We start from the raw sequence: 27,009 nt of genomic DNA on the forward strand, positions 1-27,009 counted from the left end.
TCTCAATTTTTAAATTTGGGTCACTGTGACTAATTTTGCTGGATCAGATCGGTCACAAATGTGTTTTTTATTGTAGTATTATTTTATACAGAAATACATTATAATTATATATAATATACAAAATATAACCGTGGGCGCGATTAAACAGTGTTACAATAAAACTCAACATTGTGTTTTTTAAAAATAAATTCAAATAATACAAATCCCGAAATTGCGCTAATTTTAAAATTAAACTAAAACTCATGGCTGCACAAGCATTCATAACTGTGCGCGCCAACAGCGAGGAACCAGCAGAACAGAGTGAACGTTCATTCTGTTTAGTTCAATCCTACTTAATAGGAATTTATTTAAAATGCTTGCTCTACTCCACAACATTAATGTCTTGTGCGGATATCTGTATTTTGACTTTCGGTTTTAAGTAAGCGATTTAAAAGTTCCCGAGTCCCAGCGGAGTCACACGTTGATTAACCGGTGGGAATATACACAATAGGCCTAACTGATATTGAACACAAGAGGGCAGTATAGCACTATGTATGACTCAGATTATTTTTTCTTCTTCTGAATTTTACAACCTGGCTGTTTTTGAACGTAAACATAATTCTTAAATGAAAAAAGGGAAAAACTGCTTTAATTATAATATTTGTATTATTTAATTTAGAAACAAATGATGTATAATTACATTTTTAGAAGATATGAGGCTTTTAGTGTTTACTTTTTTGACATTACTTTAATCTTTTGCCAAAGTTGCACATGCCTACTGGCTAATAAATGTGATGTATCTGTCGAGCTATCTGTATCTATCTGTTTCAAGCAATTTCAAGCATGCTAAGAGTCCCAAAAGTATCAAAAAAGAATGTTAAAGTTTGATTTGTTGCCACAGCAACAGTATCAAAGATATCAAGAATCCATTCACAGGTCTACATCTGCTGTATTTTTACATTATACAGATGAAGTTTGAAGCAAATCGGTTAAAAATAAGAGGGTTATATCAAAGCATTTTGAAAGTAACACACTTCCTGCTGCCAGTTGGTGGCGCTATAACTTTGACTCACAATAGTCACATCCATGTAATCAGCCTCTTACAGTGAACACACTGCTGAAGTTTCATCAAGATCAGTTAATGTATGCTGAAGTTATAACACACTACCTGTTTCACGTTTCTCGCCATAATTTTGTTTCCTTGCCACGGCCAAACCGTTCGAGATATTAAAAATCCCCTCGCAAACTTTCATCCTCAATGCCTTGACTTCATGCTGACCGAGTTTCGTGCCGTGTGTTTGAATTCTCTAGGAGGAGTATTGCACATTCCATTGCGAGCGTTTTACAAATAAACCTCAATAGCCGACTTCCTGTTTGGCTGGGGTAAAAAGTAAGAGCGTGAGGTATAGATGAAACGATGAGATCAACATGTGTACCGAGTTTCATATTATTACATGCAAGCGTGTTTGATTTATGGACCAAGTGTTCGGACCCCATTCCAGGGGGCGCTGTCTAGCCCCCCTGCCACACCCAGGTACCATCTTCAGCCCGGCTCTGATGGCTGTGGGATCTGACCTGTGTGCAAAGTTTCAAGAGTTTTCAAACCCGTTAAGGGCCCCAAAAGCCGCTAAGAGTCTCAAAATCATAAAAAAAAAGAATTTTAAAGTTTGATGCGTTGCCACGGCAACAGTATCAAAGATATCAAGAATCCATTCACAGGTCTTCATCTGCTATGTATTTACATTATACAGATTAAGTTTGAAGCACATCGGGTAAAAATAAAAGGGTGAGTTCAAAGCATTTTGAAAGTGACACACTTCCTGCTACCAGTTGGTGGCGCTATAACTTTGACTCACAATAGTCACATCCATGTAATCAGCCTCTTACAGTGAACACACTGCTGAAGTTTCATCAAGATCAGTTAATGTATGCTGAAGTTATAACACACTTCCTGTTTCACGTTTCTCGCCATAATTTCGTTTCCTCGCCATGGCCAAACCGTTCGAGATATCAAAAATCCCCTCGCAAACTTTCATCGTCAATGCCTTGACTTCATGCTGACCGAGTTTCGTGCCGTGTGTTTGAATTCTCTAGGAGTAGTACTTCAAATTCCATTGCGAGTGTTTTATGAACAACCCTAAATAACCGACTTCCTGTTGGGCTGGGGTAAAAAGTAATAGTATGAGGTATATATGAACGATGAGATCAACATGTGTACCGAGTTTCATATTATTACATACAAGCGTGTTTGAGTTATAGACCAAGTTTTCGGACCCCGTTCCAGGGGGCGCTGTCTAGTCCCCCTGCCACGCCCGGGTACCATCTTCAGCCCGGCCCTGATGGCCGCGGGTTCTGACCCGTGTGCTAAGTTTCAAGAGTTTTTGAGCATGTTAAGGGCCCCAAAAGTGCCTGAATAGTCGTATAAATAATAATAATAATAATAATAATAATAATAATAATAATCCTAAGGAAAACAATAGGGCCTTCGCCCTTTCAGGGCTTGGGCCCTAATAATATTTGTACAAGAATTGTCACGATACACTTCTCAAGTGTAGTGAAGGGATGATATATTAACAAAATAAAACAAAACACAAAGCAAAAACCCACGAGGGGGAAAACATACTCAACAAAACATAAAACTGAACTTGAACTGAAATACCATACACTGACCATGAATAACACCAGGGAACAGGGGAGACATAAGACAAAGATCCAACACAGACTGCAAACATGAAGGAACTTAAATAGGGAACAAATCAAGAGGGAACAGGTGGGAGAACTCAAACACTAATCAGGTAACGAGGGGGAGGATCAAACAATGACAGGAGCACATGGCTCAACATAACAAAACCACCCATGTGCTAACACGACAGGACAGACACGCGACACTACCCCCCCTCAACGGAGCGGCTACCAGACGCTCCATCAGACTGGACGGGAGGGACAGACCAGGGCGGGACGGGAGGAACGGACCAGGGCGGGGCGGGGGGAACAGAGACATCAGGCGACCGGGGCGGAACAGAAAGTCCATAGGGCGGTGAGGGAGAAACACAGAGTTCATTGGGCAGTGAAGGAAAAACACAGAGTCCATCGGGTGGCCAGGCCGGTGAAGACCCCTCGGGCGGCCAGGGCGGTGAAGACCCCTCGGGCGGCCAGGGCGGTGAAGACCCCTCGGGCGGCCAGGATGGAGCAGATCTTTCAGGTGGCCAGGGCGGTGCAGACCCCTCGGGTGGCCAGGGCGGTGCAGAACCTTCGGGCGGCCAGGGCGGTGAAGACCCCTCGGGCGGCCAGGGCGGTGAAGACCCCTCGGGCGGCCAGGGCGGTGAAGACCCCTCGGGCGGCCAGGGCGGTGAAGACCCCTCGGGTGGCCAGGGCGGTGAAGTCCCCTCGGGCGGCCAGGGCGGTGAAGACCCCTCGGGCGGCCAGGGCGGTGAAGACCCCTCGGGCGGCCAGGGCGGTGAAGACCCCTCGGGCGGCCAGGGCGGTGAAGACCCCTCGGGCGGCCAGGGCGGTGAAAACCCCTCAGGCGGCCAGGGCGGTGAAGACCCTTCGGGTGGCCAGGGCGGTGAAGACCCCTCGGGCGGCCAGGGCGGCGAAGAGCCCTCGGGCAGCCAGGGCAGTGAAGACCCCTCGGACGGCCAGGACGGAGCAGATCCCTCAGGACCAGACACCGGCTCGGGAACAGGCGCTGGCTCTGCCTCCGGCTCGGGAACAGGCGCCGGCTCAGGAACTGACACTAAAACAGACACAGTCACAAGAACAGACACAAACACAGACAAAAACGCTGGGTCCTGAATCAACATGAGCTCCGGCTCAGGGACAGGCACCGGCTCAGGGACAGGCACCGGCTCAGGGACAGGCACCGGCTCAGGGACAGGCACCGGCTCAGGGACAGGCACCGGCTCAGGGACAGGCACCGGCTCAGGGACAGGCACCGACTCAGGGACAGGCACCGGCTCAGGGACAGGCACCGGCTCAGGGACAGGCACCGGCTCAGGCACCGGCTCAGGGACAGGCACCGGCTCAGGGACAGGCACCGGCTCAGGGACAGGCACCGGCTCAGGGACAGGCACCGGCTCAGGGACCGGCTCAGGCTCAGGCACAGGGACCGGCTCAGGCTCAGGGACCGGCTCAGGGACACCGGCCTCTCCAATATCCGAGCCAGCCGCTCCAGATAGTCCCAGCTCAGGCAGGCAGACGGGACAGGAGCATTATCACACTGGACAGACGGGACGTGAACCGACTCTCGCTGGGCAGACGGGACGTGAACAGTCTCTCGCTGGACAGACGGGATGTGAGCAGTCTCTCGCTGGGCAGACGGGCATTTCCTCCTCCTCCAGTTCAGAAGTGGGTCCTGAACTGTCCCTATAGATAGGCGAAAATTGACTTGATCCAAATGAGGCGATGAAATAGTCCGGGCAATCCAAATAGTCGTCATCGTAATCCAGATTTCCCCAGTCAAAGTCCTCATCCTCCATCCTGCTGAGTCCTCAAGTTGGTTGGATCTTTCTGTCTCGATACACTTAACAAAAGTGAAGGGAAGGACTCAAGTGCAGTGAAGGGATGATTTATTAACAAAATAAAACAAAACACAAAGCAAAAACCCACGAGGGGGAAAACATACTCAACAAAACATAAAACTGAACTTGAACTGAAATACCATACACTGACCATGAATAACACCAGGGAACAGGGGAGACATAAGACAAAGATCCAACACAGACTGCAAACATGAAGGAACTTAAATAGGGAACAAATCAAGAGGGAACAGGTGGGAGAACACTAATCAGGTAACGAGGGGGAGGATCAAACAATGACAGGAGCACATGGCTCAACATAACAAAACCACCCATGTGCTAACACGACAGGACAGACACGCGACAAGAATGGGACCCAGAGGTACCCCCTAAAGAAGAAGCGATCTGCATGAACCTCCTTTCCCTGTGCTGACAGAGCAAGATAGGTTGTATGGGAATCTGTGGAAAGTACTTGGCAAGCCACTGGCCAAAAACAATGGTAACTTGAGATCCACTATCCAGTGTCCACTGTATGGACATCCATTCATGTCTATTGAAATGGTTGAAACCGATCCCACTTTCCCTGCATTCTGGTCATTTCCTGATCGATGACGTCACCCGCCTATGACATTCCGTCTCACCATTGGACTGTTTCCATACGTGCTCCACGAAGCACTCATGCAGGGGTGTTCCCACAGCGATTGACACAGGGAACTTAGGGTTACTACATACGTAACCAAGACGTTTGGACAGCTTCTTTAATACATGCCACGTCAGTAGCTGCAGGTACTCCCATTAACATTATAGCATGACTTTCCTCAATCACGGCTTCCTTTCACTAGTTTGAAAGTTCTAACCCTAACAGACAAATGTGAATCACTCTTAAACGCCATTCTGAATCTTGGAAAGATCATTACTTACCCTTTATCTTATATTTAACTATTTATCTTAATTTTTAGGATTCCAGGGAGAGAATATGGATTCCAGACGAGTCCCCAAATTGTGTAGCGCCACCTATGCCCTGAATGTGACCAGAACGACGCACCAGGTTCACAAAGTGTCTCTCGACTATGCTGCTATTCTCTCCCCTATTTCAGTTAGGCAATGTCTTCCTTTCCCCTTCAAAAATAATATGAAATCACTTCACATAGTCACTTCACATTCACTGTTTTAGTTTTGTTGATTTAAGTCACCAGATAATAAACAAATAAAAATGCAAACTCAAATGATGAACTGCTATTCTTTCTTTATACCTCAAAGATACCAATAACATCAATACAAAATATGTTTCAAAACCAATACGTAAAACTAAACCTTTTAGTGGCCACACGCGCACACACAATCCCTCTCCGTTGAAGGCCTGGACGTTGTTAGTGATCGTTGGGGCCTGAAACAACAAATGGCCTTTTCACTCTATTGAGCAAATAAAATAAAACAAGGTTAGCGATTCCTCTCGATTAGTGATGTTCTCCTTAAACTCCTCCTCAGAAACTCGAACACACACTCTCTCACGTAACAATGTCGCGTTGGTCATCTATCACAAATGCTATCTGGGTCTTTGTCAATCCAGAAATTCTCGTCAAATTAGATGGAAATAAAACGTTAGTTTACTTAACTGTCAGCAATAAACATAATAATAATAACCCTGGGTTACACATACATGCTGCCCACATACTATTGTAGCAGAGTTTTTGCTGAATACACTGTAATCAGACTTTTGCCATGGAAATGCGATAAGTAAATTAAATAAGCACAATGCCAGGGCACATCAAAACAAATCTAGGGCCCAGAAAACGTCCTCGGGTTACGACTGTAACCCTTGTTCCCTGAGAAGGGAACGAGAACTGCGTCAAATGACACTTTGGGGGAATGCCCCTCAGCGTAGTGCCTCTGAAGTATGAATGAAACTATGCCAATCTCTGATTAGTGTTGCGTCATGACGTAATGTGTGACGGTACATAGGCGGAAGCTATATAAGGACCCGGCACACATGAGATGTCAGCTTCTGTGATGAAACAAGCGCTCCCAGGCAGGGGAAGGCGTGGCCACAAGACGCAGTTCTCGTTCCCTTCTCAGGGAACAAGGGTTACAGTCGTAACCCGACGACGTTCCCTATCGAGGGAACTCAAACTGCGTCAAATGACACTTTGGGGGAACGAGTACCCACTACGCCACAACGCGCCCTGCCTGCCCTGATGTGAAGCTGCTCACAGGCACACTCAGGACGCGAGCACAAGAGAGCCGGGTGTCGACGGAATGTCCAAACTGTAAACCTAATAAAGGTATATGGGGTGGCCCATCCAGCTGCATCACAGACCTCCTGGATGGGAACCCCCGTGAGAAGAGCTTTAGAGGACGCCAAGCCTCTGGTGGAATGAGCCCTCACAGCCACAGGTGAAGGCATACCGCACACCTGGTAGGCCGTAGAAATACCATGGACAGTCCAGTTGCTGACGGTCTGTTTAGAAGCGGGAAGCCCCTTCTTGGGGGACCCAAAACACACCAGCAACTGGTCCGCCTTCCGCCATGAAGAGAGCCTCTGAATGTAGATCCTCAGTGCTCTGACAGGGCAGAGCAAGTGAAGTCTCTCTTCATCCGCCGTCACATGGGATGGAGGATGAATCACCTGCAGAACCATAGGCCGTGCCACACTGGATGGCACCTTAGGCAGATAGCCGGACCTAGGGTGAAGAATGGCTTTAATGTTGCCTGGAGCAAACTTCAGGCACTCGTTAGATATGGAGAGCGCCTGAAGATCTCCCAAACCTCCCTAAGAGAAGTGATGGCCAACAGAAAAGCGACCTTCAGCGTCAGGTTCTTGGCCTCAGCCGACTCCAGTGGCTCGAAGGGGGCCTCAGCCAAACCTTCGAGAACTACTGCCAGGACCCATCTGGGAACCCTGGTACGAGCCGCAGGTCTCATCCTCCAGCCCCCACAGAGGAAACGTACAATCAATTGATGTCTCCCCAGAGGTTCATCACTCAGAGGAGTGTGGAAAGCCACAATGGCAGCCATGTACACCTTGAGTGTGGACGGGGTAAGATCAGTGGAGAAGCGATCTTGGAGGAACTCCAGCACTGAAGCCACTGGGCAGTTAACTGGGTCAACCTCACACTCCCTACACCAAATGGTGAAAACATTCCACTTCAATCCGTACAGTTTCCTCGTGGAGGGAGCTCTAGAGCTGAATAGGGTCTCAATTCTATAACTCTGGCCGAGGGTGAAATATTGAGCCCTCCGCCTGTGTCAGCAGGCCCCTCCTGAGGGGAATCTCCCACGGAGGGCTGTCTAGAGCAATATAATGTCTGAGAACCATATTCAGGCCGGCCACAACGGGCTACCAACAATAGACTGATTTCGTCGCGACAGACCCTCTCTAGAACTCCAGGGAGCAGAGCGATCGGGGGAAATGCATACAGATGTAGCCTCGGCCACGTCTGTACCATGGCATCCAGCCCCAGGGGGGCTGGAGGAGTGAGGTGAAAACCACTGTGGAGAGTGGGTCGTCTCTCGAGACGCAAACAGGTCCACTTCCACTGGGCCAAACCTCTGAGATATTGACTCCACCACCTCGGGGTGGAGTCGCCACTCCCCGGGCCTCAGCCCCTGTCTCAACAGGACGTCTGCTCCCTGATTTTGACTCCCCAGGATGAATGTCGCTCTTAGAGACGACAATTTCTCCTGGGACCACAGGAGGATCTGATGCGCCAATCTGCATAGAGGGCGAGACCTCAGACCCCCCTGATGATTTATATAGGCCACTACAGACATATTGTCTGACCTCACGAGGACATGGTGACCTCTGAGGTCCGGCAGGAAGCTCCTCAGAGCCCGGGAAAGTTTTTCCAGGCAGTTATGTGCCAGGAGGAATGATGGTCCTGCCAAAGGCCTGTCGTAAAGCGGCCGTCCATGACCGCGCCCCAGCACGTGAGGGAAGCGTCTGTCGAGACAGTTTTCCGGCGACATGACGCTCCCAACACTGGACCTTGGGACAGAAACCAAGCTTTCTTCCACATAGATAGGGAACGAAGGCATCTGCGCGTAACCCTGATAGTGCGGAACGGATTTCTCCTCAGGGAAAATCCCTTGGTTTTAAACCACCACTGAAGGGCCCTCATGAGCAGCAGGCCAAATGGAATGATGTTGGACGCTGCTGCCCTGAGCCCCAACACTCTATGGAAATGTTTGACAGTGATGGCTTGGCCCAACTTTATCCCAGCCACTGTGGCCAGGATGGATCCGACTCACGCGGGAAACAGCCGTGCCCGCATCGTGACCGAATCCCACACCACTCCCAGGAACGTCGTTCTCTGGGCTGATGTCAAAACGCTCTTCTTCGTGTTGAGTCTCCACCCCAACTTTTGGATGTGGGCGAGGACAACATCTTAATACTGAACCGCCTGCTCTTGTGACTGAGCCAGAATGAGCCAGTCGTCTATAAAATTCAGCACCCTGATACCCTCGAGTCTCAGGGGTGCTAGAGCTGTATCCACACATTTGGTAAATGTGCGGGGTGAGAGTGAAGGCCGAACGGAAGAACACGATATTGGTACGCTTCGCCCCCGAAAGTGAACCTCAGGAACTTCCTGTGAGATGGAAGGATGAATATGTGACAGTAAGCGTCCTTCAGATCTATCGTGGCAAACCAATCCTCGGATTGAATTTGGTTCATGATTGTTGGTGAGCATCTTGAATCTGAATCTCCTCAGAGAATGGTTCAAGTGCCTGAGATCTATTATCGGACGCAACCGCCCCAACCTTCTTGGGAACTATGAAGTAGCGGCTGTAGAGCCCGGACTCCCTGTCTAGTGGAGGAATATGTTCTATGGCCTCTTTTTCTAGAAGGGAGTTTACTTCCTGTTCCAATACCCAATACCCAACCCTGCACTGGGTCGACTACAGTCCAGATCACCCCATTGTATCTGGATGGGTGGAAACCGATCTGCAGCCTGTACCCATTCTGAATGGTGTGCAGGGCCCTATTTTACCAAGAGAACCAGGCTCTCGAGCCTGGCCTCGGGTATTAATCGGAATTCGTTCTCGATCCCCTGAAGCGGATTTCCGGCAGGGCTGGACCGAAAACGATTCTCGATGGGCGGACGCGATTGCTGCCTGGCCGCAAGCCTGTGGGGCGGACAGTGCAGCTTGCGTTCGCTGGAAACTGATGCGTCCTGAAACGTGTTTAACGGCGGGAGAGCAACATCGATTTCCTGGCTAGGACCTCTTTGTGGAAGCCTTTATAGCCTGCAGGACGACCCTCAGGTTGCCCTGTTTAGGCTGAGGCTTCGCCTGAGAGTGCCGTCTATGGCCACAAGCTCCTAGAGGAGGGGCTCTAGAAGCGGTACTCTTTCACCAAACAATACTGTTTTAATATTATTACAATCTCGTAATCTACACGCTGCCTCAGCAAACGTGAGATTTGAGCCGTAACAATATATTTGGCTTTCATCCCTCAAGAAGAAAGTCAACAGATGTGAGGCTGAAATATCCGACAGCGCATGTACTAATGTGTAGGCCTATGCGTCAAGATATTTCTCAATGAACACTGCCAGCACCCTCAGGAGCTGACTGTGAATGCCTCACACAAAACAGTATTGATTATTTTTACTATTTAAAATTGTTATTTACAGATTATGTGTCCTTATTATTGTAGACTCATAATCTACGCGCTGCCTCGGCAACGGCGAGATTCGAGTCATTCACAATATATTTGGCTTTCATCTCTCGAGAAGAAAGTCAATAGACACGAGGCTGTAAACACCCGAACGCACGGCTGTGTGTGCGTCCAGATTTTTCTCAATGAACACAGCCAGCGCCCTCAGGAGCCGACTGTGCATGCCTCGTCCCCACACAGAATCTTTATTGCAGAGTAGACCGAATCTGCGCGCTGCCTTGACAACGCAAGATCCGAGCCACTATAGATTCTTTATTGCAATTCAGACCTTAAATCTACGCGCTGCCTCGGCAAACGCGAGATCCCAGTCACAGAATCTTTTTTTTTTTTTTTTTTGCAGAGTAAACTCGTAATCTACACGCTGCCTCGTCACACGCGAGATCCGAGCCACTAGATTCTGACTGCAATGCAGACCTTAAATCTATGCGCTGCCTCGGCAAACGCGAGATCCCAGTCACAGAATCTTTATTGCAGAGTAAACTCGTAATCTACACGCTGCCTCGGCAAACGCGAGATCCGAGCCACTAGATTCTGAATTGCAATGCAGACCTTAAATCAAACGCGAGACAGTTTGACACAGAGCGCTTTGCTGAAGAACAAAAAGCTGACATCTTATGTGTGCCTGGTCCTTATATCAACGCATTCTCACCCCAAGGCGTCACCTTTGACCATGCTTCAATATTTGACGTTTTAGGCGCCCTTTAGCGTCACTTACATGACGCGATCCTACGGCGTCATCTAACTGACGCTGAAGGAAAGCGTCTGTTAGAGGACGCGGTTAGGTTTAGGTGTGGGGTGGGGGTAAGGTACACGCGATCCTAGGGCGTCATCTTACTGACGCTAAAGGGCGCCTAAAGCGTCAGATATTGAAGCATGTCCAAATGCTTCCCAAGGCGTCAGTTAAGTGACGCCTTGGGGGTGAGAATGGGCTGCTTATATAGCTTCCGCCTATGTACCGTCACACATTACGTCATGACGCAACACCAATCAGAGATTGGCATAGTTTCATTCATACTTCAGAGGCACTACGCTGAGGGGCGTTCCCCCAAAGTGTCATTTGACGCAGTTTGAGTTCCCTCGATAGGGAACATATCAGACTCCAGAGGGTTAAGAGAACATTTTAGCAGTTTGTTTTCATTTCAAGTAGATAACTCTAACATCCAATTAAACATTTCAGACAAAAACATGTATAAATAATGTGGTAACACTTTACTAGGTTCATTAGTTAACATTAGTTAACTACCTTAGCTAACATAAACTAATAATGAACTTCACTTCTACAGCATTTATTAATCTTAGTTAATATTAATTTAAACATTTACTAGTCAAGTCAAGTCACATTTATTTATATAGCGCTTTTCACAATACAGATTGTATCTAATACATACTAATACATTATTAAAATCAAAAGTTGCATTTGTTACCATTAGTTAATGAAATGTAAACTAACATAAACAAATAATGAACAGCTGCATTTTTATTAACTAACAACAACAAAGATTAATAAATACTGTGACAAATGTATTTTAATAATAGTTCAAGAACATTCCCTGTTAGCTGGCCATTCCTGTTCAGCTCATCCAAATTGTGCAATATGCCATATTCATGCATGTAGGTTTAAAAACACACATTCTGGGTCTATTCTCTCTTCAGGTAGAGGGCATCAGAACGCAGTAAATCATCTCCCCTTTCTCATACAGCGGACACCGACCCACCCCTCATCCCAACATTCATCATGTTCAAAGAGCTGAAGGTTACAACTGAACAGAATCCCAGCTTACAGAGAGGAGCTAACTAGGCAATGAAGCATGCAGAGCCCTTCCCGGGTAGCGAGCATTGTCTATCGGTCTAGTGATTCTGTCATATGTCTTACATCACCACTTAGGTTTCCACAGAACAAGAGTTGAAAATAAACGGACATGCTAAATGTAAAGAGATGAGGTATAGGGAGTATATAACCTGTGTTGTGTGTGTCTTAAAATGAGGCACAGGATACCCTGGTCCAGCTTATCATGGTGAATAAATGAGTGCTCTTTACTCGCCTGATGTTAATAGCTGATGGGTTTTTTAAGGACATGACTAGGTGTTATCTACAGTCCACAAAAAAAAAAAAAAACAACAACAACAACAACGACGATATGATATTTTGGTCCGTAGATTTGGCTAAGATCACTTTTACCAAAAAAAAAAAAAAATGTCAGCAATTTTATTGTCCAACTTGCGAAAGACCAGCTGCAAAATGAATAGTATAGTTTGATAAGCCCAGTGATTTGAGGTTTCATTCATAGCCTTGCACCTTGAATTTTATTTCATTGGATTAGGGGTTTGTTCAAATCCCTAAACCTAAGAATGAGCAATAGTACTACCCCAATGATGGTTTTTAAACAGGTTTCGCAAAACACTCCCCTCATCCTTCACTGTTCAGTCAAACAGTTAGTCCTGTTTAAAAAAATGCACATCATTGCTTGACCAGAGACTGGCATGTCGGTGAGCAATGTTTTTTTTTTTTTTTTAAACATCACAGAAGAAACATTTGTATGGTCAACCTTTAAATTTAGAAAAAGAGACAGCTAAAGCTTTAAGCAGGTCAGACTAAAGGCACTTTTTTACAGCTTGGTTTGCTTTTCAATAGCAGTTTTAGTACCGCTTCAATGTACGTGGGATTATAGACTGATCATTATAGTTCTGCCACCTCTACTGCCGTCACATAATCTTAAACGTGACACAAACTATCCCACAACACAGGAGCAATGGAGCATATCAATGAAATGGTATTCTTGATCCTTGTCAATTGCAAGAAGTTTGTTTGTTCTGGTTTGGTGTGTTGTGTTGCAAATCCAATGACTCTGGTAGTGACGATTCTCTCTGACCAACAGTGACACATGCAGTGTTTACACGTCACAGTTTAGTACTGTACGGCTCACTTGGAACCTCAACCGAGGTGGTACTATTGAAAAGGCACCTATGGCGTTTTTCTTACAGGGGGTTACAGGGGTATGTTGCACGCACTTTATGACAGCTTATCAAGTCGTTTTATGGATAAAGTTTACCAGTTTATTTTAGCTCCCTGTGAAAAGGTGTGTATTTGTTTACTGTTAGTTGTAATGAGTGTTTTGTGTAATTCGCTGTGATGATAATGAAAGGAAGCGAAAGATAGTTTATGGATAGTTTATTGGGGGCAGCAGTGGCTTATTTGCATTTAAAGGGATGCACACTAAAATCATGTTTTTCTGAGCCCCAAAAAGTTACAATTTAAATATGCTGTAAAAAATGATCTGTTGGGTATATTGAACTATCCATAAACCATATCTTTCTTTCCCTACCATCACATCATTCAGATTACAATAAATATGAAATATTCCGAATGAATATTAAATACATTTGCCAGCAAGAAAGATAATATCATATTTTAAATAATCTGTAATATACCCCCCACCCACTGCACCGACTTGGTATTACCCAACCCGCTTTACCAAGTTTGTTTACTATGTTGCGCAGTCGCTGGGATGAATGGTTTGAGGAGAAAGCTGACATTGCATGCAGAAAAAATGGAAAGGACATTGAAAGGCAGCCAGACAACGATTTTTCATTGTTGGTCGACACCAAAAAAAGGAAAAATCCTGACCAAACGGAGGCACCCCATTGCTAAGTTAGCTGTTTCTCAAAGTGTGGCGCGTGGGTGCGGCCCAGTGGTGGGTTTTGGAGAAAATTGGGTCATGACAAACAGGTTTTGTGCCCAACTTTTTAATTCCTTTATTTATTGACCATACACTCAAAACATAACAAAGACACATTTAAATGTAAGCCTTACTTAACCTTTTCACACGTATGTTTAAAAGTTTTTGAAAGGCCGACCGTTATTGATCGTAGTATCATTTTATGTTCCTTCATAGCTTGTCACACCACAGCCACAATAACTGAATGACTGATGATCTGCTTTTATTTAATTTTTTATTCAAAATTTCACAATTTGCTAGCTATATCAGGATCTGATATTCCGATTGTCAAATATGTGCAAGTGGATGTGTTTTGTTGTTAAAACACCTTTGCTGTAGGCTATGTGCAACGTATTTTAGGTATCTATTCTTACATTATTAGGAATTTACCACTTTCGGCTCAATTTGATATTATTATTTTTATTATTTTATTTTTTGTTCTTTTTGCATGGAGTTTGCAAAGTGACAAAATGAATCAAAACACAACTAACATTAGTGCACATTTGTATTTTCTCAGTTTCTGAATTTGATGGTATTAGAGGCTAAATGTAAACATTTTTTTATCTACTTTTGAGCCTTATTTCACGCAAAGTGATAATATAATTGCACTTTCATTTTCTCTATTGGAAAGATTTAATGCTATTATTGGATGTTAAGTTTTTACAATGTGATACAAATACATTTTAACATTTAAACTTAAAGCCTAGTTTATTAACATTTTGTTGGGTTGATTGGGGACAGGTGGGGCTCGGAAAGCCTTTGCTACCTCAGAAGTGGGGAATAAAAGTATCACAATGCATTTCTAATACAGGAATGGTAAATTAGCATGTTACCATTTACAAAAGAAAATTCTTCAATAATGAATATGGCGTGAGTTTAACCCCCCCCAATGGTAGACCCAAAGTTACGCCCTTGGAAAAGGGGCATAATATGTGCCCTTTAAGTGCAGTGGAAAAGCACCTTAAATGTTTGGTTGTGCTATTTAGGCAAATGCATGAATTTGCACCTCACTGTGTTGACACTCATATGGTGAGGCTGAAATGCCATAAATATGCTATTACAGTAGATATATATAATGCATTCAAATTTCTGAGAGAAAGCAATCTGCTTGTAGTCATCTTGCTCGATGTACTGTAGTTCGACCTGATTTCTCTTTCCCCTTCAAGAGGCACTTCCTGGAAGCCTCATCCCATATTGCGCAAACACATCACTCCACTGTGGGGGTGGACAACCCCACCTGCCTCATCTCATCTCCAGATTACCAAAGACTCAGAGAGACAGCCCAACCTGAATGACAAGATTGATTTATGTGAGTTGTTCCTCTGCCCTCAGCATTGGGAGGCTGTTAAGCTTTCCTATTGATAGGCAGCCCTCCTAACCGTTACCTCTCATTGCCATTATTGATCAGGCAGTATTTCAATGGCGCGTGACCTGGGACATCTGTTGCAGATTGCCTACTTGTCACTCAGACTGCAGCGAGGTCATGCCCCCCTCGCCACTCCCGTGCATTAGACCCTCCGTATTATTATTCGCAAGAGAAGCACTCTGGGAGATTGTGTCAACGCATACAGAATCCTCCTGAGCGAGGCGTCTGTGCCTGGCTGCTTTGGTTGGGGGTGGCAAGTTGTAGAGGTGGGAAGACAGACGCGGCAGTGAGTAGGTGCCAACACACTCAAGTAACTGGCTTATGTCCGCAGCATTTTACTGTAGTGTAGGGTAAGGGACCGATGCCAAGATCCTGGCCTCTTGTCACTGAATGGATTTACTCAGAAGTGTGAATGTGGTGTACAAACGATAGCTTTGAGGTGGAGGAAAGGCAGTTGCTTCTGTTTTAAAGACGATATTACTTATCTCTATCCAACTATCAGGACATTAATACTGACTCCTATATCTTACATGCAAATTTTAATTAAAGGAACTTCTTGTGAAGAAGAAGTACAGTTTGGCATACTTAAAAAAAAAGAGTACTTATTACGGAAATAATATACTTTAGAGAATATTCAGTGAAAACTGAATGTAATGTTTTAGTACATTTAATTGCTAAGTATTCATTTTTCAACCAAGTAGGCATTATGTAGATCTTTATATATAATTCCATAATTGCATCTATCATCTTTAGTAGACTGTTGGATATGACATTACACATTTGTAATGGGGTTTAAAATGAGCACATTTAAACTATTTAACTTAATCAAATTAAATATCAAATAACACACTACGGTTAAAATGATAATAAAGTACTTTACATGTGTTGTATGTTAGTCAACACGTTTTTCACGTGTTTTAAACTTTAAAAAGGTGGAAAAATGAGTAAATCAGTATTATAATTCATAATATCTGTGGTTACTATTATTTATGAGACCATACAATGTATTATATTGTGCATCACATGGTAAACGTGAATGCATTAAAATACGTGTATATTGCATTAAAGGCTTTAAGTAAAGTGTTACTGAATAGGTTAAGCAGAATTCTGAATTCCCAAGGTGTTATTTTAAATAATGAAAGTAACCAAGGGTTTTCAACTCAAAAGGACCAAAATACATCTTAAAATATCACATTATCATATTAAATATCATATTACCCTCTCGCCATATTCAGATATGGTGTGTGAAGACACGTTGTGACAAGTGAATTCGTTCTTATGTGATCCCAACACACCATTTGAATATGTGAATACAGATGAGAGTAGAGGTGAAGAGCAAGAAGTCAACTATTGAACAATTATTGAATAACAAATAATGAAAATGTTTACAGATATATTGAAATATATAAAAGGGTTCAATAATATATTAAAATACAGCATACTTAAAATAAAGCACACAAATTTTACTTCTTTGAAGAATTTTTGAACATTGGAGGACCATGTTACATTCATTATATGGCAAAGAGCAGCATGAACATTCTTCAAAGATTTTCTTCAAAAATGTTGAGTTCTACGAAAGGAATAAAAATGTTTCATGGGTTAATTCCTTCCATGCTAAAATACTTTCTCCTATCTTAATTTAATGCCCTGATGCAGCCGCTTGTTAGCCTGGATCCGCCCTCCTACGTACTTCTGCTCAATTTTCAATTTCCTTCAGTACTACGTCTGGGATTGTGCTTTCTCTGGTCTTTTTTTACCGCGCCAATCAGCAAAAAGAAGGAGTAGCTGAGAACGATGATGTTGATGTGGTGAGCTTTTCAGCCGTCATACGTCACAACCAAAAGATCCAGAGTGACTCTGGGCAGATCCAATAGTTTTACACTTCAACAGTACCTACCTTCAAGGACGTTAACGCTTGTCAATGGAGCGATGCCAGACTCTATGTCTAGTCTGGTCCACACATTCTCATCCCAAAAAGTCATATAACTGACGTTTTGGGACGTCTTTTGACCATACGTCAATATTCGCCTTTTTAGGGCCCCCTTAAACGTCGGTAAATGGCGATCCCGGGCCGTCATACAACTGACGCTTTACCTTTAACGTCAGTTAGGTGACGGGTTAGGTTTAGGGTTAGGTTTAGGTCTGGGGTAGAGTTAGGATCCCATAACCTCATCTACCGACGTTTAAAGGGTTAGTTCACCCAAAAATGAAAATTAAGTAATTAATTACTCACCCCCATGCTGTACCAACCCCGTAAGACCTTCGTTCGTCTTCGGAACACAAATTAAGATATTTTTGATTAAATTTGAGAGCTGTATAACTACCACATTGGCTCCTAAGGGACTGCCTCTTGACGGCCCAGAAAGTCAATGAAGAAAATGTTTAAATATCCCAAGTGACTACCGTGGCTCAACTATATGTTTATCAAGCGACGCGAATACTTTTTGTGCGAAAAAACAAACAAAAATAACGAGTTTATTCGACTATTCCTTTTCTTCCTTGTAGGCCAGAAACGAGATTTCCTTAGATTTCCACGACGCATGCGCGAGAATTGCGATCTGAAGTAGTGTAAGCTGGTGTAAGCAGATTGCAATTCTCGCGCATGCGTCGTGGAAATCTAAGGAAGTCTCGTTTCTGGCCTACGGGGTTGGTACAGCATGGGGGTGAGTAATTAATTACTTAATTTTCATTTTTGGGTGAACTAACCCTTTAAGGGGGCCCTAAAAAGGCGAATATTGACGTATGGTCAAAAGACGTCCCAAAACGTCAGTTATATGACTTTTTGGGGTGAGACTGCGCTGGTCTGGTGGTACCAGGCTAGCCATTTGTCGGATAAGTTCCGGAAAAGTATGAACACTCTGGCTCTGTGGGATTTTTGAAACATGCTTTGTTTGTTTGAATGGCCTGACAGATTATCTCGTCCGAACCAGAGTGGCCAAGTATGCTTATAATACCAGCCCGTTCTCATCCTTTAACGTCATATAGAACGCTATATGCAAAAACGGCGCTATACTACGCACATGGCTCCCTTTATCGTTAATATAACACGCGAACCCAAGACGTTATAAATCCTTTAGCGTGAATATGACACGTACACCCTACCCCACACCTAAACTTAGCCCTCACAGCACGTGTTATATTAACGATAACGGGTGCCATGTGCGTAGTATAGCGCCGTTTTGTCACTAGCGTTCTATATGACGTTAAAGGATGAGAATGCGTTGATAATACTCACCTTTGTACTTTTTTTTTTTTTGGTAAGTTGTGTTAAAAAAAAATTACAGGTTGTGTTTTTTTTGGGCTTATTTGAAAGAATATGGTTGCATGTCAAGAAAATCTGACAAGCCACTGCGTTTCTTTACATTTATGGTTATGTTTTCTCCAATACATGATTGACACCGTTTTCTCACAGCTAATAGCCAATCCGTGCAATAATACAAGTGCTGTAGCCCCCTGCTCCAGCTCATTGGAGAAAAATTGCATTAAACTTGCGGGCATGTGATGTTGTGAATGCTAGCAATGATAGTCAGTAGACATAAATGTACGATGTACAGAGATGGATATGAAACATGGGAGATGATAGTCAGTGTAATTATATATATATATATATATATATATATATATATATATATATTCATAAAGTATTAATCATTACAGGCCATAATAAAAAATTATACTAATACTAACAGTACACATGGATCAAATGTTGCTATATTAAAGCTCCCCCTTAGTGCTCTTGTCTCTTTCTTCTTTTTCATCTCCATGCCTATCTGCTCACTGGTGATCAGATAGAAGATAGTGCTTTGTTGCAATTTTATGATTTTTGTAAAATATCTTCTGCTTTTGCTTTAAAAAATTCTGAGTGGTTTCAGTTTAAAAGGTTGCAAGCTCATTTATTGATAATAAACAATTAAAAAAAAAAATAATAATAATATGGGGCTTGTTTTTGAAGGTGCTGTTGCTTATTTGTCTTGCAAGAGTTGGCAGCACTGGTCCAAACCACATTTAACCCTCAAAAGATTTGATGAGCAGTCATCAAACACAGGCAGGATTTAACTCTGTATCTGCAATGTCAGAAGAAGGCCCTGAAAATAAAGGTTCAGGCAGAGTATATTAATCTCAAGAAGGTAGATTATATGTAGAGTCTTTTGATTTCATTGAGATCTCAACGGGTATTTACTAATAATTTTGATAATGTTATGCTGTACTGGGCTTCACAATCGCTTCATTCCTGACCAGCTGGGTCTGCTGCAGAGGAAAAGCTGAAATAGATTCAACACAATTGTGATGTGCTAACTGATCGAATTGGGCTCTAATCACTCTAATCAAAGCCTAATCACTGTTTTTTGCTGGAGTGGTTGCTTTACTGAGAATATCTTTCTCGAGAGCAGCCATCTCTGTGTTTGTGGTGTTGGTTTAAAAAAAAATCAATTTCACCCTAACAAGAATAAACAAATTCAATTTTGTCAAAAGTAAAAAGTCACAATGGAAATTGACTACCGTTTGAGAAAAAAACTGCTTTATAGATGAAATTAACTAGTTTAATACTTGATGATCTTTGCAACAGAATTAATTTCACATGTACTGTATCATCTTTTAAACATGAAATTTATTGCCCATCATGTTGAGGAAACATCTCGGAAGGCCTGAGAAGGTAACGAGACACTGCATTGATACAACACTTTGGGGAACACCCTTAGGGTCACACATCTGAAGTATGAATGAAACTAATCAGATCCTGATTGGTGCTGCGTCATGACGTAACGTGACGGCATACACGGAAGGAAGCTACAAATGGACGCCGGCACACAACGGAAGAGTTAGCTTCTGCGATGAAGCAAGTCGCTCCCAGGCAGGGGAAGGCGTGGCAGAGGGACGCAGTGTCTCGTTCCCTTCTCTGAGAACAAGGCTTACAATCGTAACCCGAGACGTTCCCTTTCAAGGGAACTCAAACTGCGTCGATACAACACTTCGGGGAACGAGTTCCCACTAAGCCACAATGAGCCCTGCCTGTCCCAGTATGAACCTGCGCACAGGCACACTTGCCAAGTTTGAGAGGTGGCCCATCCTTCTGCATTGCACACTTCTAGGATCTGGGCCCCTGAAATGAAGGCTCTAGAGATCGCCATGCCCCTGGTTGAATGAGCCCTCACGGTCAAAGGTGAAGACAAGCTGAGCACCTGATAGGCCAGAGATAGCCTGAGCTACCCAGGTTCTGATGGTCTGTTTGGATGCAGAAGCCCCTTCTTGGGAGATCGAAGCACACCAGCAACTGGTCTGACTTGCGCCATAAAGAAGACCATAAAGAAGGCACATAAATCTTGAGAGCGCTGACAAGGCAAAGCAAGTCTTTCTTTATCCAGCGTCACGTGAGGTGGAGAATGAAAAGCCTGCAGAACCATAGGCCGTGCCACATTAGATGGCACTTTAGGGACATAGCCTGGCCTGGGATGCAAGATCGCCTTAATTTCGCCTGGAGCAAACTCCAGGCACCCATGAGATATAGAGAGCACCTAAAGGTCTCCTACTCTCCTCAGAGAAGTAATGACTAATAAAAAAGCTACCTGAAGGTAAAAGTTCTTGGCCTCAGCCGATTCATAATCCCCCCGACATCGAAGGGGGCCTCGACTAGCCCTTCGAGGACCACTGCCAGGTCCCATGTGGGAACTCTGGTACGAGCCGCTGGTCTCATCCTCCGAGCCCAACGGAGGAAATGTACGAACATGTGTTGTCTAACCAGAGGCCAATCACCAGAGGAGTGCGGAAAGCCGCAATGGCAGCCACGTACACCTTCTTGGAGGAACTCCAACACTGAAGCCAACTGGGCAGTTAACTGGGTCCACCTCATGCTCTCTACACCAAGTGGAAACACATTCCAATTTAGGCCATACTATCTCTTTATGGAAGGAGCTCTGTAACTGAGTATGGTCTCAACCCCTCCAGCAGACAGGCCAGCCTGTAGGTACTGCCCCCTGAGGGGCCAGGCCCAAAGTTTCCATAGGTCTGATCCAGGGTGAATATTGAGCCCCCGGCCTGTGGAAGCATGTCCCTCCTCAGAGGGATCTGCCAAGCCTGGCCTGCCAGGAGTGCTATAATATATGAAAACCATGCCTGGTCCGGCCATTATGGGGCTACTGGAAGTAGGCTAACTCCCGGGAGCAGAATGATTAGGGAAAAGGCGTACAGGCGAAGCCTCGGCTATGTCTGTACCATGGTATCCAACCCCAATTGGGCAGGATGGGTAAGAGAAAACCACAGTGGACAGTGGGTCGTCCCTCGAGACGTGAACAAATCCACTTCCACTGGGCCGAAACTCTTTCTTATAAAATTTGGTCGATTAGCGAAAGGTAAAGCCTCGGTGTGAAGTCTCTATTCCCTGGACCTGCCTCGACAGGATGTCTGCTCTCTGATTCTGGTCCCCTGGGACGTGCATTCCTCTAAGCGAGTTCTCAAGCACCAATCTGGATAGAAGGTGCGATCTCAGAACCCCCTGATGAATCAAGAAGGAGATTGTCTGCATGGTGATCCCTGAGGTCTGGGAGAAAGCTCCTCAGAGCCATGTCATCCATGACCACGACCCAGCTCATGAGGGAGGCATCTGTTAAAACGTCTTTCCAGATAGGGAAAGGGGAACGATAGGGAACGAAGGCATCTGCGTGTAACCCTAAACATGAGGAATGGGTTCCCCCTCGGGGAAAACCCCTTGTTTTTTTTTAACCACCACTGCAGAGCCCTCATCTGCGGCAGGCCAAATGGAATGATGTTGGATGCGGCTGCCATGAGCCCTACACTCTAAAAATGTTTTACAGTGATGGCTTGGTCACTGTGGCCAGGATTAGAGTTCTCAACGGGCCTGAAAATTACAACCCGACACATCAACATTAGTTATCTGCCCGAACCCGGCCCACGGCCCGACGCCACCCTCCTTAAATTTTTAGAATGACTGCTGCGCTTGACAGGGCACATAACGAGCAGAGAGAGCGCCACGGCCGCACACGCACTGCACTCTCACGTCTTCAAACAACACGAGCGCTGTTTTGATATTATTCAAAATCAATTGACACGATAGTAAAAGTTCGGAAGACCACAGTTTCACGTTGAGCATTTTTTGTGAATTGTGTGTGAATTGTGATAAAAAAAATAAATAAGTTGCCTTATCTTCTTTACGAAGCGTTCCACCCATTCAGCTGACATAAATCACATTTCAGTAAAGGAAAATTCGCAAATACGTCTGATACGCAAACAAATTACTAATTTTAACCATTCACATTAATGAATGGTTAAAACAACTGACCTGTCCAACACTGAACTCATGAGACCTCTGAATCGGTGTATAAAAAATTGGTAACTTGAATTAGATTAGTAAACATTTACTATTAAAAAACTGCACTTCTACAGCATTGTTAAAGGGTTAGTTCACCCAAAAATGAAAATTCTGTCAGTATTTACTCACCCTCATGTTGTTCCAACCCCGTAAGACCTTCGTTCATCTTCGGAACACAAATTAAGATATTTTTTGATGAAATCTGAGAGCTGGATCACTCCTGCATACTAGTCCATAGGCTTCTTGAGGAAATGAAACTTGCTGGCCTCGAAAAGTTATTAAAGACATGGTTAAAATAGTCCGAGTGACTACAGTGGCTCAATCTTCAGTTATCAAATGACAAGAACACTTTTTGTGCGAAAACAACAACAAAAATAATTACTTTTTTTCAACTATTTATTTACTTAAAAAATTGTTGCTGCATACCCCTCTGACAATGGGTAGTTGCGCCCCTGGAGGCATGGGCGTGATTGCATTGCACGTGAACTAGAGCACATACTGTCAATGATCTAGCACCCCCTCAGCACCTGCGTTAAAGATTATCTGGCGCTGCCCCTGAGCGACCATGAACTCACCTGCGGCAAGTTTACTTTTCAACAACTCCATCTTCTTCTCAGGCTAAAGGCGTGCATGCAGCGGGGTCAGGTCTGCCCTCGTTGCCCAGGTTGCACCCAGCAGCCAGACTTTCTTTACAGTGAACAGCTGTGATGAATATTAAATGTTTTTATTTTTCAATGTACAATTCAAAAGATTAAGCCCAAGGTCCAACCCGACCCGAGTCATTTCCTTATATTTTCGACCCAAACCCGCGAGTCCCGTCGGGTTTGTCAGGCCGACCCAACCCATTGAGAACTCTAGCCAGGATGGACTCAAACCGTGCAGGAGAAAATTGTGCCAATATTGACAAACTATGTGTCATTTTAAAGCTTACAATCTGTATTTTTCATATTTGGTCATTTTTAAAATAAATTACAGAAGAGCCATAATCTAATCAATTTGCAAATATATGAATATTTTCATACTCCTAAAGTGTGTTAAGACCTTTATTTTGAAATTGTAATGAACATGAAAATCATTAAAGAATGGTAGAAACCTCAGTTTGTTTTCATCAAGAGTGCAAAAGATAACATGATTTTTTTTTAAAGGTCTGAAAAGGTTCACCATTTGTGATGCTGCGGTGAGCTATAATGTGCATACTTGTTCTATTTATGTGATTATTAGAGGTTGAATTCATATCAAAATATGCCAAACTTCCCTACTTCATAAATTGCATGAAAATTGTGAAAATAATGGTTCAGATCGCTCAAAACACATATGGAAATGGAGGTGCCCTTATATGAACATGGAGTCTGGTTGTGACCTAGTGAAAATGTTTGGTACTGCGCCCAAACAAAATCTTACTGAAAGCACATTTTTGAAATTTGAAACACAACTTGTTCAGAGTCTTGGCTTTGATTTTTGTGCGGTTTTAGAGTCCACCAGGTTTTGAAAAAAATATATTTTATATAAAATATGGATGTCATTTTTTACATTTTACATTTTCATAAACTCAAACTCTAAAACTTGTTATTTTTCTTTTTTTTTCTTAATTTATTTCTCTTCTACAAAAATCTGCCAAATGTCTTCTTTAAAACAAAACCAATCTTACATCTATAAAGCATTCTTGAATTACAACCATGTAAGTTCGGATTGTGCATTTTCATGTTTATTCAAAAAAAGGGGGGTAAAACTTGTTACAGGACAAACAACACCAAATATGACAGACAATTTGACACAAAGCACTTGCTGAAGAGCAAATAAGCTAACTCTGTTGTGTGCCGGCATCCCTTCGTAGTTTCCGTGCATGCCGTCACATGTTACGTCATGACTCAGTACCAACCAAGATTGGATTAGTTTCATTCATTCACCTCAGATCCGTTACTCTAAGGACGTTCCCCAAAGTGTTGTGTTGACACAGTTCAAGTTCCTCGAAATAGAACTAGTGTCCAGATATATAGCAGTAGAAGTTGGACTGGCGGTGGTGGGAAGTAAAGCTCACCACCACAGAGAGCTTCTCTGTGATATATGTGGCTGGAATTAAAATATTCCCTCTTTAAATTATAAATATAAATATAAGAATGTTAATATAAATTTGGTTTTGACAGCCAGGAAAAAAAGTTCTCTTTATAGCCAATCCATCTTTAAAGATGAACTGAACTGAAAAAAATCGACGATGAAAACGTGTTGTTTATGACAATTAAAAGTAAATTACACTAAACATTTTAATAAAAAATATTAATATAGCTTTTTATAAGCAACGCAAAATTGCGCTTGTTAGCGCTGGCAATTTCGCTGACGTCACTGGCATGGTAGGACCCGCGGAGCTCTATAAACAACAGCTGCAGGTCCCATATACACAGACGAAAACGAACACTTTTAACGGCATGGATTACGCATTTGAGCCCGCGAGGGACAGGCCGGTAGTGTCTGACTACCACCACATGGAGGACGATCAGTTTTAGGCTTCACTTACAGTACAGGATCGTTTGGGGAGAAGTGATGTGGGCGCGAGCGCTGTGGAGTATGCATACTGCACAGGAGTCGATCTTTTGCAGAGAGGTCAACCTGGAACATTTATTGATCGGCGGAAAAAGGAATCACCGTCGTGCACCGTTCATTTCGGATGCTGTTCGGTGAGAGAAACGTGTTGGAGGAGGCTATGCTGTCTCTAATGGATGTCCGAGCTGAGACGCGAGCGCCCCATCAGTAGCAGGGTATTTTACGAATAGGCGACTAGGCTGGGCTAACTTGTTATACTTTTCTCAGACTGTTTAGATTAACAGCGTACTGGCAGTTCATTCTATGTGCGAGGGTGCATTTAGAAAGGAGAATCCCATCCTTTACTGTGAACTATACATCAGGAATCTTTTCCCCTCAGCCGAATATCAAGGATTCGTGTAACGTTAACGTGATGTGTTGAACTTGTAACTTGTGTAAATAAAACATTTAATGCAGACATTGTCAAGACGTTTCATGTACTCATTGACGAAAGTACATATCTCTAGATAGTGTGTCGCTAAAAATTCTGTTTCTTCAGCCATGTCAGCGCGCCTCAGACTGTTTAAGCTACAGCTGTTCTGCTGGTGCGGGTAGGCAACGGAGTGGCTTACCATGCCAGTGACGTAGTCGAATGTTGAAATCCAACATGGCGGCGCCCGTGTAACAAAAACAACACTTTCAATGTACCATTTTATCCCTTTTAACAAATTCTGCCATTTTAAAAATTGTACCAATGATAATTAATACAATACATCTGAAATATATTTCTTACAGAAATATATTGAATTTAATCAACAGGCCTTGGAAGGACCTTATGATTACAACATATTTTGCTTATACAAGTAAGTTTTATACAAGTAAGTTTAGCTTATACAATGCCTGGTTTGCTTAACCAGCCTCTAAACTGTCCCTGTGTAACTAATTTGAGTAGCATATGTGTTTAATTAATTTGATCTGTAGGTCATGTGTGGTGTGATGCTTTAGCAGGTGAAGCGATTACCAGCACAGTCAGCCTGCTGCATACACCTGCCTCCTGGCCAACAGGTGAAACTGCGAGGAGAAGCTGGTCACTGTGGGAACAGGAAGGACATCAGTAGGAGAAAACATTTAGCATCACAGGGGGAGCAGTAAAGCATTCCTTTTTAACAGCTAACATGGGATCTCACTGGAGATTGCCTCAATTTTGTAGCCTGCTGTAGAGATGCATGACTGCTTTTGTACCATTGAGTAAATGGGCCTATGTATGCACGTGTTTACTGTAGCTGTACAGCCTGCTTTAGTGGTGTGATAGCATATTTGAAGATCATGTACACACATTAAGTAAATTGGAAAATTGGATTATATTTTTGTAGGAGTGGATGATATGAGTAAGCAATAATATATGAGAGTTTATAAGGATCCTGCCACTTTGATCTGACATGTTTAAAGTTTGGTGCCAGGATCATTGTCTTTTGTGAGTACATGGCATTGGTTGTTGGCAGTGGTGGAGGAAGTACTGAATCTCAGTACTTAAGTAAAAGTACAAATACCCAGATAAATATTTACTTTAGTAAAAGTAGAAGTAACACAATGACAACCATACTTAAGTAAAAAGTAAAAAGTACTTTATTTTAAATGTACTTTACGTATTTAAAGTAAAAGTACTTGCATATCAATTCTAATGATTAATAAAACGTTTAATTCTAACTCATTCAACCTAATAGCCTACTCCTATAATGATGTTCAATAATGATGGAAAAAAATGTCACCATTTCTGAAACAAGCTTGCAATTAGGCAATATACACATCATGCTTATCCTTACTGTATGTTAATAACTATGTTTGGCAGTAAACGAGATTAATTTATGGTGTAATTCTGAACCTCTTGGCTTGCCATAATCCTAACCAAACCAAAC

The sequence above is a fragment of the Pimephales promelas genome, chromosome 19, assembly GCF_988280905.1.
Source record: "Pimephales promelas chromosome 19, fPimPro1.hap1.1, whole genome shotgun sequence".
Lineage (NCBI taxonomy): Eukaryota > Metazoa > Chordata > Actinopteri > Cypriniformes > Leuciscidae > Pimephales > Pimephales promelas.